The sequence below is a fragment of the Neofelis nebulosa genome, chromosome X (assembly GCF_028018385.1).
Source record: "Neofelis nebulosa isolate mNeoNeb1 chromosome X, mNeoNeb1.pri, whole genome shotgun sequence".
Classification (NCBI taxonomy): domain Eukaryota; kingdom Metazoa; phylum Chordata; class Mammalia; order Carnivora; family Felidae; genus Neofelis; species Neofelis nebulosa.
The window spans coordinates 81,975,477-81,993,944 of NC_080800.1; the positions used below are offsets into that span (position 1 = coordinate 81,975,477).

Consider the following 18,468-nt stretch of genomic DNA (forward strand, 5'->3'; position numbering starts at 1 on the left):
CAGGGAAAGGGTTAAAGTCTCAAAGAAGTGGGAATGATAGAATAAATATATCATGTATGTTCTGAAAACCCTCTGGAGGAGTATGTTCTTCAGGAGGACCCAAAGGGCACACTATTTGCTGGAGCTATAAGGAATGCACTGGTGAAAGGAGCAGCAGCAACACTAAGCTCAGGGGCGGCTTGCCTCTGGAGGCCAAGGCTCAGAATAGGAGAGGATGTTACAGGATGAGGAACACTGATAGAAATGGTGATAGTTCAGGGCACTTGGGTGGCTCAGTCGGTTGAGTGTCAAACTCCTCGTTTTGGTTCAGGTCATGATCTCACAGTTCGTGGGATTGAGTCCTGAGTCAGGCTCTACACTAACAGCGTGGACCCTGCTTGGGATTCTCTGTATCCCTCTCTCTCTCTTTCTCTGTCCCCCACTCCGTTCATACATGCATGCTCTCTCTCTCTCTCAAAATAAATAAAATAAATATTAAAAAAAAAAGAAAAAAGAATTGGTGATGCCTCTGAAACAATAGAGGCAGGATGACTGCATATAACCATCAGAAGTCGGGTCAATGCAAATACCATAATGTGCTGCAGAATCAGAGTGATAGGCAGGGAGGCCTGATCTGCAGAGAGCTGTGGAGATGATTAATAGAACAACAGTGCCCTGGGGAAAATAAGCAGCCAACAATCTGTACCGAATGTGAGCAATCATCAAAGATGGTTCAGAAGTCTGAGGGACAGTGCCTAGATAAAAAGTCACAGTTCCTTGCTCAGCTTCTGACCCTACCTCAATTTTTGATCCAGAGTGCATTGTTTGAATGAGAGGCTGGGTGCAGAGGAAGAAGAACCCTACAACATTAGTAATTATTTCTCCAGTCCTTCCATTTATGCATGTAGCTGTATGCAGGGAAAAGAAGAATACTCAAACATTTTGAGGACTTTTGGACGGTAGTTATGAGTTGATTTACCCAAAGACCTAAAATGTCAACATGTTCTCCTTAGAATAAGGGCAGATGGGAGCCTGGTATTAAATGGACTCCTGGCCTATGTTGAATTCAGAGTGGCTCCACTGGGTCCACAAACCTACCTGATGGTTATTTTCCTGGTCTCTGAATATATAATTGGAATAGAAATTTTGGTAGTTGGTATAAACCCTACATTTGTTTCTTGGCCTGTGGAGTCAGACCTGTTTGTAAATGAAAAGTGAAGTTTCTGAGACTGCCCTCACCTTCCTTGGCCAAGATAATAAACAAAAACATATAGCATCTTGGGGAGGATGGCAGAGGTTAGTGCCACTGTTAAAGACCTAAAGAATGCTGGAATGTGGTCCCCATCATATCTACATTTAATGCACCAGTTTGGGCCCCTGCAAAATGTGGGCAGAGCCTGGTAGACGATGGTAGACTATTACAGACTCAGCCATGTAGTAGTACAAGTGCAGCTACCATGTCAGATATAATATATTTGCTAGAGCAGAATAACATGAGCTTAGATACTTAGTAATTAGCTATTGATTTGGAAAATGTAGTTTTCTGTCCCAATCAGAATAAAACATCAGAAAAAGTTCACATTCATGTAGAAAAGACAACAGTATACATGTACAGTTTTTCCTCAAAGGCCTACCAACTCTCCTGTCCTCTGTCATATTATAGTCTGAAGATAGCTGGACCATCTGAATATAATACTAAACCGCTATATTGATGACATCATGCTAATGGGACCAAAATGAGTAAGAAATGGTTAGCACATTACAAGCCTTGGTAAGACATATGTACTCCACTTGATGGGGGATAAACCCTACAAAGATCCATGGACTGGCTACGTTAAGTGCAGGTTTTAGAGGTTGAGTGATCTGGGGAGCATGCCAGGGGATCGATCGCCTCTAAATTAAAGGACAAATTATTGCATTTTTCACCTTCCCCACAAAGAAGGAAACTCAATGCCTGGTAGGCTTCTTTGGTTCTGGAAATACCATATTTCACACCTGGAATTACTGTTTCTACCCATATACTGGGTGACACAAAAAGCTGCCAGCTTTGAGTGGAGCCTAGAGCAAGAGAAGGTCCTAAGCAGGTCCAAACTTTGGTTCCAAGTAGTCTTGGCACTTGGTCTATACAATAGACAGACCTTATGGCATTAGAGGTATCTGTGTTGGCAAAAGATGCTATCTGGAGTTTTTGATAAGCCCCAATGGGAAAGTCAGAGCTTGGTCCAGAATTTAGGGTCTGGAGCAAACCAATGCCATTTGCAGTGGAGAATTATATATCATTTGAAAATAGCTCCTCACATGCTACTGCATCCTGATAGAGATGGAAAGCCTGGCCATAGGACATCAAGTGACCATGTAGCCAGAACTGCCCATCATGAACTGAATTGTCAGATACACCAAGGTATAAGGGTGGGCAGGCCCAGCAACCAGATGGAAGTTTTACACGCGGGATCAAGCATAAGCAGGGCTGGAGGACACATGCACCTGCACAATTAGCTAGAGCAGATTCGCCATGATAGCTACCACTGTTGCATTATCATCATTAATTCACCTTACACCAGTGCCCCTTTGGGAAATCTCTTTTGACAAGGTGACTAGGAAAGAAAAACCCAAGCATTGTTTATAGGTTGGTGGGCTTGGCTTGTGGGTATCAGCAAGTATAGCAACTCCAACCTAAGAAAGCCATGGTGACCAGGAAGGAGGGTCTGAGTCACACTACCAGGCAAACCACCAAGACCCTAAGACTGATGAGGATCTATAACTGTTAGTTGAAGTGGGAGATGATTATTTGCAGCTTTGAGACCAGCTACAGTACCGAAGGTTGTAGTTTGTCCAATGTTTCTCCTAGGAAGAGAGGTCCACCAGACTCCTAGAAGAGTTTATCCCAGAACTTATATGAAGTGGATCTGGGAGGCACAAGGTATGGACTGTGGTGGACATTGTAATGCCTTTCCCAGAGCTCCCTTTAGCAATAAAGGCCTTATTACTTCAGTTGTTAGGAATTCTGCCATCAGAGAGCCCTTAGTTGCCTTCAGGGATTACGTTAGCTGAGAGTTATCTTGTTCAAGATTACATCCCATTGTCAGGGTGGCCCACATCCAATGACTCATTGATGCTGTGTATAAAGGCCTGGCGCTCTTTCCCCTGAGATAGTTTTGGAGTTTCATTTTGTCTTCAGAATTCCCTTCAAAGTATGCTGAGGCCTTCCATTGAGAGCGCACTAAAATTTGATTTCTCCCTTTTCCAATTCCTGCTTTTTTATTCCCTTTCCTTCCATAAGTGTTGATGCCAGGAGCACTCCCCAGTAAATCTTCTATTCTCTCATCTTTGTCTCAGAAAATGACTCCTGGAACATCCAATCTGTGACAATGCTTTACATATGTTACATCTATCTATCTATCTATCTATCTATCTATCTATCTATCTATCTATCATCATCATCATCATCTATCATCTATCTATCTATCATTTATCTAATCTAGCCATCCTAAAATCAAGAGTAATAGGTGTTGTTTAATGTGAAATGTTCTTTAACCTCTATATGCAACTGTTGCAAATATTGCACTGATTTTTTTATTACTTCTGGAGCCACAGGCTGGAAATTAAAGATAAGCAAGAAAATGGACACTATTGGGAAATGATAGTTTGTTAAGCAGAAACCTGTTGTATTCATGTATCTAAGAAGGCTTTGACAAGTTAGCTTGTTTCTTCTCTTCCATAAGTGCTTCCACTGCTTGAATCTTCCCTGCCTTCTGAAATAATGTCTGCCTCTTAGGTCAGCAGTGGCATGGTCTACAAATCTTCATGACATTTGGACACAGTTGCCTTTTGTTTAGAGGATAGAGGGGAACAGGTGTGGAGAAGTACTTTCCTGGAGCCTGAACAGTACTAGCCAAAGTGCATATGTCTAGGGTTATAAGTTGCACTGTGCCAACAATGAGCACCAGATCCTGTGTCCTTTGTGTTATTCTGTGTGTGTGTATGTGTATGTGTGTGTGTGTGTGAGAGAGAGAGAGAGAGAGAGAGAGAGAGAGAGAGAGAGATGAAGGACCCGTCAAAACATGGGATTTAGAGAGGGCCCCTCACGCCCAGTTCTAAGGGCAGTGTTGAGAGTAGGATAGAAGTGGATGACACTCCTAGATATTTGGGGGAGTTAAGTGGTATTATAAGCTAATTCTGGGTTCCAATGTGGCCCAAAGTCCTGATTCTTACTCTAGTGCTGTTTTAGCAGACTCAGGGCTCAGGGGTTGGCTTAAGGTTTTGGGTACAGTGGCCTTGCTGGATCATGCACATATGAGGAATAGTTTAACATCACTTTTTGAAGATTAAATGCAGTTCTTCTTGGACAAAAGGCCCAGTTCTGATTGACCCTTAAGGCAGTGTAGCGTAGGGGAGAGATTGCAATCTGGAGCAGAGGATGAAGCAGGAAGGGTGTTAATATTTCTCTTCATTTTTATGTTTCAAACCTAAAGGAGCATATTTGAGAGGGGAATGGAATGAATCTGGTTTAAACTATATGAATTTGAGGTGCTTATGGGACTTTCAAGTGGAGATGCTCAGTGTTTATTTGACGAGTATGGATCTAGAGCTCAGAATAAAGGTCTGACCAAAGATAGGTATTTTAGATGATAACTAAAGCCAGAGAGTGAGTCAGGTGGCTCCAGTAAGGGATACAGACTGAAAAACTGAGGACAGAATGCTAAGAAAACTCAACACAAGTGGGACTTTGGCAGAGAGGCGTGCAGAATTGAAACTGAGGATATGGCTTCCCATCAGCATTACAACACATATCAAGGGGCTTCTGGGTGGCTCAGTCGGTTAAGTTTCCGACTTTGGCTCAGGTCATGATCCCCATGTCAGACTCTGTGCTGACAGCTCATAGCCTGGATCCTGCTTTGGATTCTGTGTCTCCCTTTCTCCCTGCCTCTCCCCTGCTCTTGCTATCTCTGTCTCTCAGAAATAAATAAACTTTAAAAATCTTAAGAAAATATTACAACACATATCTCTATATATTCTTTTTCTTCCCTTTTAAACAATGTGGCAAAGTAAACTAAACATTTACCATCTTCACCATTTTTAAGTGTACAATTCATTGACATTAAGTACATTCCCTTTGTTGTGTAACTGCCACCACTATCCATCTCCAGAAGTCTTTCCATCTTCCCAAACTGAAATTCTGTACCTATTAAATAATAATTCCCCATTATTCCCTCCCTCAGCCCCTGGCAACCACCATTTTACTTTCTGTCTCTATGAATTTGACTACTTTATAAGTGGGATCATGCAATGTTTGTCCTTTTGTGACTGGCTTATTTAATTTAGCATAATGTCCTTGTATTAGTCTGCTTAGGCTGCTAGAACATAATACCACAGACTGGGTGTTTTAAACAACAGAAACTTATTTTCCAAAAGTCTTGGAGACTGAGAAGTCCAAGATTAGGTGCTGGTAAATTTGGTTTCTGTGACAGATCTCTTCCTGGCTTGTAGACAGTCACCTTCTTGCTATGACCTCACATGACCTTTCCTTGATGTGTGCACCTAGAGAGAGAGTGAGTGAGCTCTCTGGTATTTCTTCTTATAAGGACACTAATCCTATTGGACAAGCCACCAGACAACATGACTTCAAATCCTGGTCTTTTCACTTAATAGCTACATGATCTTAGGCAAATATTTTCATTTCTCCTCCTCGTTTTCCCTATATTTCAAATGGAAATAACAAAACCTATTTTATAGAATTGCTGTGATAATTAAATGATTAAGTGCTCAGAGTAATACTTATAAATTGGCATATATTATATATTATTGTTATTCCTTGTATATATTTTTGTTTCCCTTCAATTCTGTCTGGTTTTGCTTCATGTACTATGGGGCTTTGTCATTAGGTCCACATATTTATATTTATAATTGTCATATCTTCTTGATGGACTGACATTTTCATCATTATAAACGGCCCTTCTTAGTTTTTAATAACAATGTGTATCTTAAGGCCTAATTTTTCTGGTATTAATACAACCATTCCAGGTCCCTTCTGGTTACTGTTTACACGTATAACTTTTTCTATCCTTTGATATTCAACCTATTTGTGTCTTTAAATCTGCATGTCTTGGGGCGCCTGGGTGGCTCAGTTGGTTAAGCGTCCGACTTCGGCTCGGGTCACGATCTCGCGGTATGTGAGTTCGAGCCCCGCATCGGGCTCTGTGCTGACTGCTCAGAGCCTGGAGCCTGTTTCAGATTCTGTGTCTCCCTCTCTCTCTGACCCTCCCCCGTTCATGCTCTGTCTCTCTCTATCTCAAAAATAAATAAATGTTAAAAAAAAAAATTAAAAAAAAAAAATAAATCTGCATGTCTTTTGTATACAACGTATGGTTGGATCATATTTTTAAAATGTATTCTGCAATCTCCGCTTTCAGATTGGAGTGTTTAATACATTTATATTTAATGCAATCACTGATAAGGTATAATCTGCCATTTTGCTATTTGTTTCTATATGTCTTATGTCTTTTTTGTTCCCCTATTCCCCCATTGTTTCCTTCTTTTATGTCAAATAGGCATTTTCTAGTGTGCCATTTTCATTCTCCTGCCATTTCTTTTACTATATTTTAAAATAAATTCTCCTGGGTGGCCCAGTCAGTTAGGCCTCCAACTCGATTTCAGCTCAGGTAATCATCTTGTAGTTTGTGAGATCAAGCCCTATGTCCAGCTCTGCATGTGAAGCCTGATAGGGATTCTCTTTCTCCCTTTCTCTCTGCTCTTCTCTCTCTCTCTCTCAAAATAAATAAGTAAACTTAAAAAAAAAAGATACTCTGTTAGTGGTTGTCCTGGAAATTACAATGAACAACTTAATTGATAAAAATCAAGTTGAGATCAATACCAGCTTAATTTCAAATCTTTTCTCCTAATAGTTCCATTCCCTAACCACTCCTTTGCACTGTTATTGTCATACAAATAATATCTCTATATATGGTATGTACCTCAACATAGATTTATTCATATTGCTTTATGAAGTTGTCTTTCAAATCAAATAGAAAAAAAATAGAGTTACAAAAATACATTTATACTGTCTTTTATGTTTACCTATATAGTTATAACTATATATTTACCTATATAGTTACAACTATATACTATATATGTATTTTAATATTTTGTTGAGAGCTGGACATTTTAGGTAATATAGCAACCCTGCATACTGATGCTCTTCTCAGTGGTCATTGTTATTATTTTATCAGTTATTTGTTTATTCGTTGACTTAGCAGGACTAATTCTGTGAAGTTTACTTCCTCCACACTTATAATGTGCACCTCTGATGTCCCAGCTCATATCTTTTTCCTTTGTTTTTATCTTTGAGCTTGGCTACTTAGGTTTTGCCCGTGGGTTAGCATAAGTCACTTATTGGACAAAGGTTGTGCTTAAGTTCCCTTAGCCAATTAGATATTTACCCTTTTTTAATGTTTATTTTTTTTTTTGAGACAGATAGAGACAGAGTGAGAGCAGGGGAGAGGCAGAGAGAGAGAGAGGGAGACACAGAATCTGAAACAGGCTCCAGGCTCTGAGCTGTTAGCACAGAGCCTGATGCAGGGCTTGAACCCATGAACCGCGAGATCATGACCTGAGCCGAAGTTGGACGCTTAACCAACTGAGTGACCCAGGCGCCCCTAGATATTTACCCTTTACCATTAGATATCTGTGTAGCTGCTCTCACATTTCAGTGAATTTACATATTTTGCCTCTCTCCCATTCAGCCAGGGAGTAGTAGCTTGGAGGTTTCTTTTCTGATTGCTCCTGAAAGACTATTGACATTCACACATTTTTCCAGACTGCCAAGGATGACTGTGATTTTATTGTTAATCTTGGCTTTCTAGGATTTGTCCCTGGGCCAGAGTAGCTTATGATTTAGTCAGTGTTTGGTCAGAGGTTGTGTTTAAGTTCTTTGTGCCAGTGAGGCTTTATGCCCTGTGTTTATGGGTCTCTATATGGCTTGGGGAATCCGTTCAAGCCTGTTGCACGTCTTTCTCTAATTTTCCCAAGGGGATACAGTCTAGCATATACCACAATCTTCCTGACCACCACAATTTTATATGTTCTCAAGAGGGCTCTTACTGGTTGTCTCCCTGGTTCTCTCTAGGAAACTTGTGATTGTTCTGACATTTTTCTTGTATTAGTGGTATTAGCTTCCTCTTAATTATTCTGCACCAAGATCTCCATTGTTTTTTGACAGTGTCTGTCAAAATGCATGGAATTTTCTACTACCATTTCTGGATTATTTCAACCCTTTCAGGCAGACAGAGCATTCAGGCAGAGCCTCAGCATTCTTCATCCTTGTGCCCTGCCTTTCTTCTTGGGACAAATGCTTCAACCGATGCACCAGAGCAGAAGGCAGGTACTTTTTTTTTTTTTCCCCCCGAGTGACACTCTTGCTCTGTGAAATGGTGCTGGGAAAGGGTAGCACTTCCTGTTCTTTTCAGCCTTCCTTTCCTAGAATAGAAAAATTATTTGAGGATATAATTGTCAAAAACTTCCTAGACGCTTTGAAAGTCATAAATTTACAGATGCAAGAAGGTCAATAAATCCCAAGCAGGATAAACTCAAAGAAAACTATGCTTAGATACATCTTATCAAACTGCTAGAAACCAAAAGTAAAGAAAAAAACCTTGAAAGTTGCTAGAGGAAAATAATACGTTACTTATAGGGGAACAACAATTTGAAAGACTGTGGTTTTCTTATCACAAACAGTGAAGGTCAGAAGATAGTGGAATAACATGGTTGATGTGTTTAAAGGAAAGAATTGTCAACGCATAGTTACAGTTCAGGAATGGAGTATGGAGATGAAAATAAAGATGTTCCTCAATGAGGGAAAACCAAGAGAATTTGTTGCCAGCAGACATGCTCTAAAAAAATGCTAAAGTAAGTTCGACAGCCTAAAGGGAAATGATACCAGGGGGAAATCTGGAATTCAAGAATGAAGAAGCGGGGCGCCTGGGTGGCTCAGTCGGTTGAGCGACCGACTTCGGCTCAGGTCATGATCTCGCGGTCCGTGAGTTCGAGCCCCGCGTCGGGCTCTCAGAGCCTGGAGCCTGTTTCGGATTCTGTGTCTCCCTCTCTCTCTGCCCCTCCCCCGTTCATGCTCTGTCTCTCTCTGTCCCAAAAATAAAAATAAAAAACGTTGGAAAAAAAAATTAAAAAAAAAAAAAAAGAATGAAGAAGCAATAGAAAAATGGTAAATATCTGGGTAAATATAAAAAATTTCTATTCTTTGAAAATAATAACGATATTGTATTAGTTTCCTACTGTTGCTGTAACAAATTATTGAAAACTCAATGGCTTAAAATAAGACACTTTTATTATCTTAACAGTTCTGGAGGTCAGAAGTCTAGAATGGGTTTACAGAGCTATGTTCCCCTGGATGCTGTAGCAGAGAATCCATTTCCTTGCTTTTTCCAGCTTCTAGAGGCTACCTGCATTCCTTGGCTCATAGCCCCACATCACTCTGATGTCTGATTCTGTCATCATATCTTATGTGGCTCTTCTGCCCCCCACCCCCTTATCAGGACCCTTGTGATTACATTGGGTCCACTCAGCCAATCTAGTATAATCTCCCTATCTCAATATCCTTAATTTAATCACATCTGCAAAGTCCCTTTTGCCATATAAGGTAACATAGTCACAGGTTCCAATATGTAGACATCTTTGAGGAGACATTCTTCTTCCTACCACGACATCAAGGATCCACTAATTTTTTTTTTATAATTTAAGGTGTTCTAGAGCATAAGAGAAGGTGGAAATCTACTGAATTAATTCTATAAGGCTTCATAAGACTTATACCAACACAAAGAGGAATAGAAGCAAAAATGTAAACCAGAGGTTAATCTAAATCATAAATATAAGTGCAAAAATCCAAAGTAAAATATTAGTAAATTCAATATAGCACTGTAGTAAATAGAATTGTAATAACATTCTCTATTTTTTGTGCTATCTGTATTAGATTAGCATCAATGCTATGAAGGCAATGCATGGACTGAATAACATGGACTTCCACTCACCAAGGTTGATTTTGTACTAACACTAGCAACAAAAGTGCCCAAACTGGCAACAAAATAAGATGATGATAAAGCATTCAATACAATAAGACAGTATTTCTTGGGGGTACCATTCAGCTCCATGGCAGTAGGATTATTATATGGGACACCTTTCATCATGATGAGAACATAAATTTTTCCCTATGGAAATAAATATATATTCCAGATGCACATTCACCTTCATTGCTTACAATGATTCTGTCAGTGCCACCATCCATGGACTTCCAGAATGCCTTAATCATCATCAGGTTATCCTATACAACATTGTCTCTGACTAAGAAACTCATTTAATGGTAGACAAAGTACAATAATGGAGTCATATCCAAAGATTCACTGGTCTGTATTACTTACTCCATCATGCAGAAGCAGCTTGCCTGATAGAAAAGAAAATGAATTTCTGAAAGCTTAGTTATAGGATCAGATGTTCCAGGTTGAGACTGCTATACTACAAGAATACAACAGCTGCTTTAAAACCAGTGACCATGACAATTGTCAAATTATGGAAATAGCCCAGATGTCCATTGACTGACAAATGCATAAAGAAGATATGGAATATTACCTGGTGATCAAAAATAAAGAAAGCTTGCCATTTGCAGTAATGTGAATGGAACTAGAGTATATTATGCTAAGTGAAATAAGTCAGTCAGATAAAGACAAAAATCATATGATTTCACTCATATGTGGAATTTAACAAACAAAACAGATGAACATAGAGGAAGGGAAAGAAAAATAAGATAAAAACAGAGATGGAGAAAACCATAAGAGACTCTTAAATGCGGAAAACAAACTGAAGATTGCTGGAGGGGTGTTGGGTGGGGGAATGGACTAAATGGGTGATGGGTATTAAGGAGGGCACTTGTTGTTATATGTAACAACAAGAGCACTGGATGTTATATGTAAGTGATGAATCACTAGATTCTATTTCTGAAATCATTATTACACTATATGTTAACTAACTTGGATTTAAAGAAAAAAAAAAGAAAACCAGTGACCAATATATGGTGTTATTTCCCTCATTTAGTGAAGATACACAAATCTGGGAATGAAGGGGTGGAGGAAGGAGTGCCCCTTTCTCTCTCTCTGTCTCTGTCTCTCTCTCTCTCTCTCTCTCTCTATATATATATATATATCCACAGCCTTGGGCTCAGCAGATATGAAGGTTCTATTTTATAGGGAATGAATGTTTCCAACAAGGAATAAAGCCATGGTTCCATTAAATTGAAAGCTGAAACTGCACCCTGGCTATTTTGGTCTCCTCATGCTATTGAACTGAGAGGCAGAGAAAAGGGTTACTGCACTGCCTGGAATGATTGAATACCATTACCATGGGAAATAGAGTTGTTTCTATACAATGAGAACAGGAGGAGAAGTATGCTTGGAGCCCAGGTATAGTCATTAGGGCACCTCTTAATACTCATTTGCCCAATAGTTTTGGTCAATGTGAAAATGCAAAAATCCAATAAAGATAGGATTGAAGGTTAGGGTCACTACATCAGGGAAAGAACTGTGGAAAACTAAAGGAGATATGAAATGGATTATTGACTTTGGCCTCATGACCAGCTACAGAAGGGAACTGTGGCAGCTAGGTGTACCTTTACTGATAATTATTTTTTTCCTTCACTTCTCTTATGTGTGAAAAATACTAGATATTGTTGTTATAATCAGGTTTCAAGTGGAGAGTATGACTTAATATTACTCCATGATAGTACATAGGCTCATGGGTCTTTTTGTCTCTGCCTCCTTGTTGGAGATGAGAGTTTCTTTATTGGAGTGAAGGGCAAGAATGGAAGCTGAGTGGCTAAAGGGTGGATTGGGTTGGTTATCCTTTATTTTACCTCAACTCCTGATCAATTTTCTGCTCCTTAGTCCTTTTCTATGCCCTCGAAAGCTGACTCTTATGGATTATAATCCCCAGGCACCATTCTTCTTTGGATTTGGCCAATGGAATACACTTACAGAACTTTGGAGGAAGAGAGAAAACAATTTTTTTTCTGTTCCATCACTGACTTGGGCTGTTTTATTGGCAGTAACTGCCAATAAGTATACTGGCAGTGATAGGCCAAAACTTCAGCTCCTACAGAAGATCCCTCTTCCATGGCCCTAGCTTTCACCAAGAAGTCCCTCATGCTTGAAGGACAAACACCAGAAGCATTCCCATAAAAATCAGGAAAAAGACAAGGATGTCAATTTTTCCACAATTATTTAACATTGTTCTGTAAGTACTACTTAATGCAATTATCGGAGAAGGGAATACAATATTAATATTGGAAAGGAGGAGACAAGATGATCATTACTGCAAATGAAACAAATCTAAGAGAATCAATCAATGAAAAACTATTTTAAACTAGGAATTCCATAAAGAGGCTGATTATAAAATTAACTGCAAAATCTAACCACTTTCATATACAAAAAGAATAAATAGAAAATGTAAGATAAAGAAAAGATTCAACTTACAATAGCCATGGTAAAAAGTAAAGTACTTAAGAATACACTTAACAAAGTGTATTTAATTTAAAAAGTATTTATTGATAACCTATAGTATGCCAAGCAATGTTCTAGGAGTTTTTTTTTTTTAATTTGGAAATGCTGCTAAGGAAAATTAATGAAGACAACTAGCGAAACTGGGTTCTTGTGTAGAAAGATATTCTTTTCCTCCTAGCTTTATTGAGATAAAATTGACATATGATATCTAAATTTAAGGTGTACAATGTGATGATTTGATACACATATATATTGCAAAATGAATATCACAATATGGTTAGTTAATACATCCATCATACCATATAATTACACCTTTTTTTGTTGTAGTTGTGAGAACATTTAAGATCTACTGTCTTAGCAACTGCCAAGTATACAATACAATACTGTTAACTATAGTCACCATGCTGTTCATTAGATCCCCAGAACTTACTGACCTTAAAACTGGAAGTTTATGCCAATGTCTCCTCATTTCTCCCTTTCCTCAGCCTCTGGAAACCACCAATCTACTCTCAGTTTCTAGGAGTTTGGCTTTTTTAGATTTCACGTATGAGTGATATCATACAGCACTTGTATTTCTTTGATTTATTTCACTTAGCACAATGCTTTCCAAGTTTATCCATGTTATTGCAAATGGAAAGATTTCCTTTAAAAATTTTTTAAAATGTTTTATTTATTTTTGAGAGAGATAGAGTATGAGTGGGGGAGGGACAGAGAGAGAGGGAGACACAGAATCTGAAGCAGGCTTCAGGCTCTGAGCTGTCAGCACAAAGCCTGAAGCAGGGTTCCAACTCATGAACCGTGAGATCATGACCTGAGCTGAAGTTGGATGCTTAACTGACTGAGCCACCCAGGTGCCCCAGAAGGATTTCCTTTTCTTAATGAATGAATAAAATATACCAATATAAATATATATGTGTATTTTAATCCAGCAATCCATTGATAAATACTTTGGTTGTTTTCATGTCTTGGCTATTGTGAATAATGCTGCAATGCACATGGGGGTGCAGATATCTCTGAGATAGTGATTTCACTTTCTTCAAAGAAATACCCAGACATAGAATTGCTGGATCATATAGTATTTCTATTGTTAATTTTTTGAGTATCCTCCGTGCTGTTTTCCATAGTGGCTGTACCAATTTACATTCCCACAACAGTGCACAAGGGTTCCATTTGTCTCCACATTTTCACCAGCAGTTGTTCTCTCTTGTCTCTTTTCTTTCTTTTTCTTTCTTTCTTTCTTTCTTTCTTTCTTTCTTTCTTTCTTTCTTTTTCTTTTTTTCTTTCTTTTCTTCTTTTTCTTTCTTTTCTCTTCCTTCCTTCCTTTTTTTCTTTCTTTCTTTTGAGAGAGAGAGAACGAGTGAGAGGCATAAGAGGAGAGGGCCAAGAAAGAAAGAGAGAGAGAGAGAATCCCAAACAGGTTTCGCTCTGTCAGCGCGAGCCTGATGTGGGGCTCAATCTTATGAAACAGTGATGTAATGACCTGAGACAAAATCAATAGTGGGGTGTCAGCCACCCAGCACCCTGTGTATTTTTAATAATAGTCATTCTGACCTGTGTGGGTGGTAAGATATTCTTTTAAAGATGCCAGTTATCCTTCAATTAACTTATAAATTAAATGTAACCAAATTGAAATAAGGACAGGATTTTAAGGGAATGTAACAAAATAATACATTTTATGTCTAAATAAACACATGTGAATAGGCAGGTAAATTATGAAAAAGAGTGATTAGAGAGGCTTTACCCTCCCAGATATTAAAACATATTATAAAGATACTATAATTAAAACAGTTTGGTACATAAAAATAAAAAAATAACATTCAAGAAACATAATAGAGAATCAAATATATCAAATATATGTGGATGGTTAGCTTATGATAAAGGTGACATTTTACTTATTTATTTATTTATTTATTCTTTAAGGTTTTTATTAATTTTCTAGTTAGCATATAGTGTTAATATTAGTTTCAGGAGTAGAATTTAGTGATTCATCACTTACATATAACATCCAGTGCTCATCACAAGTGTGTTCTTCAATACCCATTATACATTTAGTCCATCTCCCCCACCCCTGCCCACCTCCCCTCCAGCAACTCACAGTTTGTTCTCTAGAGTTAAGAATCTGTTTGGGGGTGTCTGGGTGGCTCAGGTGGTTTAAACACCTGACTCTTGGTTTCGGCTCAGGTCATGATCTAACTATTCCTAGGTTCGAGACCCACATCAAGCTCCATGCTGATGATGCAGAGGCTACTTTGGATTCACTCTCTCTCTCTCTCTCTCTCTCTCTCTGTCCCTCCCTGCTCTCTCTCTCTCCCTCTCCCTCTCTCAAAAAATAAATAAATAAAATTAAAACAAGAGTATTTTATGGTCTGCACCTTTCTCTCTCTCTTTTTTTTCCCCCATAAAGGTGACATTTTAAATCAGTGAGCTAGAGAAAGATTATTAGATAATTTGCATTGGACAGTTTACTAACTATTTTGAAAAAATAATTCCATGTGTTCAGTAAAAGTTGGAAAAAATATATTTGCGATAACATTGAGATGTTATTTGCTTTATTCACCAAGTTAACATTTATACAAATGGTTCAAAAGTAATGGTGGGTAAAATTGCTGGTGCTTTACTGGTAACAAAGGCAATGGCACCAAAAAAAATTCCATGTGGACCAAAAATTTAAATACTAAAAATACACATAAAAATTAGAAGAAAATACATGACTTCCTAAGCAGGACACACAACGCAGAAAATGTAAGGAAATAATTGATATATTTTGTATCATAAAGATTTTAAAATTCCATATTGCAGAAGTTCAAAGAAAATTATAAACAGGGAATATATTTATAAAACTTATGATTGTCAAAGAGCTCATTTCCTTGATTTACAGAAAGTTCTTATGTACTAATAAGAAAAAGATGAATAACCTAAATGGAAAAATGGGGAAAGACAATTCATAGAAAGAGAGATACAAATGGTTAACAAACCTATGAGAAGATGCTTAATCTCACTTATAATTAATGAATTTCAAAATTTTTGGAACAGAACATGGAATATATATATCACAATTTAAAAGGTGAAAGTTGGCAACATGGATATGATTTAAAATGAACATCCACTTTGACCCAATGATTTCACTTCTAGGAATTTATCATAAGGAAATAATGCCACAATTGTCAAAATACATGTGTACGAAGGTCTCCACATCAGCATTTTTATAATAGGCAAATATTGGTAAAAGGCCAAATATCAATCAGTAATAGATTGGTAAAATTTTGGTAAATCCACGCTACAGAATATTATTGTATCTGGTAAAATAATGTACATGATATATTAGGTGAAGAAATAATTTGCATTTTATGATACAAAATTATTTTTAAAAATATATATGTGTACATACACTCACATATAATGTGTCTACCTACTTATTATCTATTTACCTATCTTCTATCTATCTATCTATCTATCTATCATCTATCATCTATCTATATTGTTGTTATTTGTACATATAAAACAACAAAACCTGGAGAGTCAATTGAAAAGTTAACAGTGATTTTCACATGATTTATCCTAGGATTTAGGTATATGGGTTATCACAGTGGTTGTCATGAATGTGGAGAATTTGAGCATTCTTATTTTCTGCTCCCCTCTTTTCCTAGTTAACACTTGTTTTCTTTCATCTCAGTTCAAAATTTCACTCCCTCTCCCCCCTCAAGGAAGTCATCTTTGATCCCCAGATTCTGCCACTTGTTTTAATATATTAATAATGTTCCTTTATTTCACAATATTTTTTTGATTTGTATACATGTATAATTGTTTCATTAAAGTCTTGTTTCCACTATGAGGGCAGAGTAAGTGTCTGTTTTTACTCACAATAAGCACAGGACTTATGGTAACTCTCCTTGGTCCCCTCTCCATCTCAATATTATGACGTGGACAACTGAGTTTTTCTCAGTCTTATACAAAGGGGTATGAAAGTGTAGCTTTTAGACATCACCCTTCAGTCACACAAAAACAGATAAAGGAGAACACATCAGAAACAAACAGCAAACTCACACTAAATGGTGAAATATTAAGGGCATTTCCGTTTACTTTAGGAACAAGGCTGGGAGACCCTCAATCACCGCTATTGTCAACATAGTTTTGGAGGTTCTGGTCAATGCAGTACATCCAGGAAATGAAAGAATAAGAGATATATAGATTGGAAAAGAAAAAATTTAAAAATCATCATTTGCAGATGATTATGTATGCATACCTAGAAAAAAACAAATATAACAATTGAAAAACCATCAGAAATATTATGAAAGGTCATTAAAAATAATAATTATTGTTTCCTTAGGTATTCAATAACCTGCTAGAAAATATAATAATAAAAGGAAATTTATTCTTCAAAACAACAAAACAATAAAATACCTAGGAATAAGCTTAACAAGTAATGAATATGACCTACCTAAAGAAACATAAAATTTGTTGAAGATCATAAAAGTAAACATGGATAAAAATAAATTTTTAAAGATGTTGGTTCTCAAATTAAAGTGGAGAATTCATTGCACTTTATGTCACTAAATGTCAACCATTTTGTTCTGTGTATGTTTTTCAACTTGGAACTTGACAAAGGCATACATATACTTTTTGTATTTGCATGAATAAAGGTGGAAATTGTTAAAAGTGGTTGGTGGTGGAACATGAATTTCAGGGCACTTTCACATTCTACTTTATACATTTCTGCATTGTTTGCACATTAAAAAAAATAAGTGTATGTAATGAGAGAGAGACAGGAAGAGAGAGAGAGGAAGAGATTGATTTCTGTTCAAGGGATATATCTTTTTTCCTAGGTAAGTACTTAGGCTTTTTTACTTTTTTTTAAGTTTATTTATTTGAGAGGGAGAGAGAGAGCACAAGCTGTGGAAAGGCAGAGAGAGAGAGAGAGAGAGAGAATCCCAAGTAGGCTCTACACCAATAGTGCAGAGCCCCATGTGGGGCTTGAACTCACGAACCACTAGATCATGATCTGAGCTCACTGAGCCACTCAGATGCCCTATTGTTTTTTAAAGTCATAGACGCCTGTGAGAATCTGCTGAAAGTTATGACTCCTCTCGCCACTAAAATGAACATATGTATATGCATAACTTTGATACAATTTCAGGTACAGCACAGAGGCAGCCTGTTAAGAATGCCTACTCTAGTTAATCAGTATGGTCAGTGAGGAGACTCCCTTGGACCTCAGCATACATTTGGCTGAGGGAGGACTAAAATGGGTGTGGGCTACAGGCAGTGACCCTGTAGAAGAGCTTGGTTCTCCCTGGGTGCCTGCAGCAAGGAGGCCAGAGGCAAGAGGCCCAGCTGGCTCCACCTCTCAAGCCAGGTGGGAGCAGCAGTGTTAGCAATTTTAACTAAGGAACCATGGATGAGGGCAGAGCAGGCAGACCTGGGTGCTTTCCCCAGCCAGCAATCACTTTTTCTTCATGGAAACCTGCAGCTGCAGGGGTATGTGGGAACAGCAGTCCCTTCTGTGTATCCCTGAGTTACATCTGTGGGGATTTGGGGGAGGAGGGGAAAAAAGGAAGAAGCCAAAGGTGGTTACTCAAGTTGGTCACCTGAGTAAAGGTGACATTTACCATCTTGGTCACCTGTCCATGTGTACTTTCTTAAGCTTTTCTGTCCATTCTTTAAAATCAGTGACACATAACTCTTATATTGAGAAAATAAAATGATGCTATATTTTTAATTTAAAAAAATTTTAAGGTTTTATTTATTTTTGAGAGAGAGAATGAGAGAGAGAGACAGCATGAGCAGGGAAGGGGCAGAGAGAGAGGGAGACACAGAATTCAAAGGAGGCTCCAGGCTCTGAGCTGGAGTGACCAACAGAATCAGTGCCTAGCTGTAAAGATGAGAGGTTTTGGAACACTGGAGAGGTGAGAGGGCAGCACCTTCATCCCTCCTTTGA

The 18,468-nt window shown here is 38.0% G+C and overlaps 1 protein-coding gene across 3 annotated transcripts in view; it reads left to right on the top strand.

The window, feature by feature from the left end:
* Nucleotides 1-18,468, top strand: part of ARMCX4 (armadillo repeat containing X-linked 4) — a 47,516-nt gene that overhangs the window by 14,519 nt on the left and 14,529 nt on the right. Inside the window, exon 6 of one of the 3 annotated variants that reach the window (XR_009257122.1) lies at nucleotides 14,737-14,818. The exons of 1 other annotated variant lie outside the window; for it this stretch is intronic. The gene's annotated coding sequence lies outside the window, so the exon portion shown is untranslated. Of the gene's footprint in view, nucleotides 1-9,729; nucleotides 13,751-14,736; nucleotides 14,819-18,468 lie in introns of those variants that run through there. One more of the 3 variants, XR_009257120.1, reaches the window with a different exon arrangement.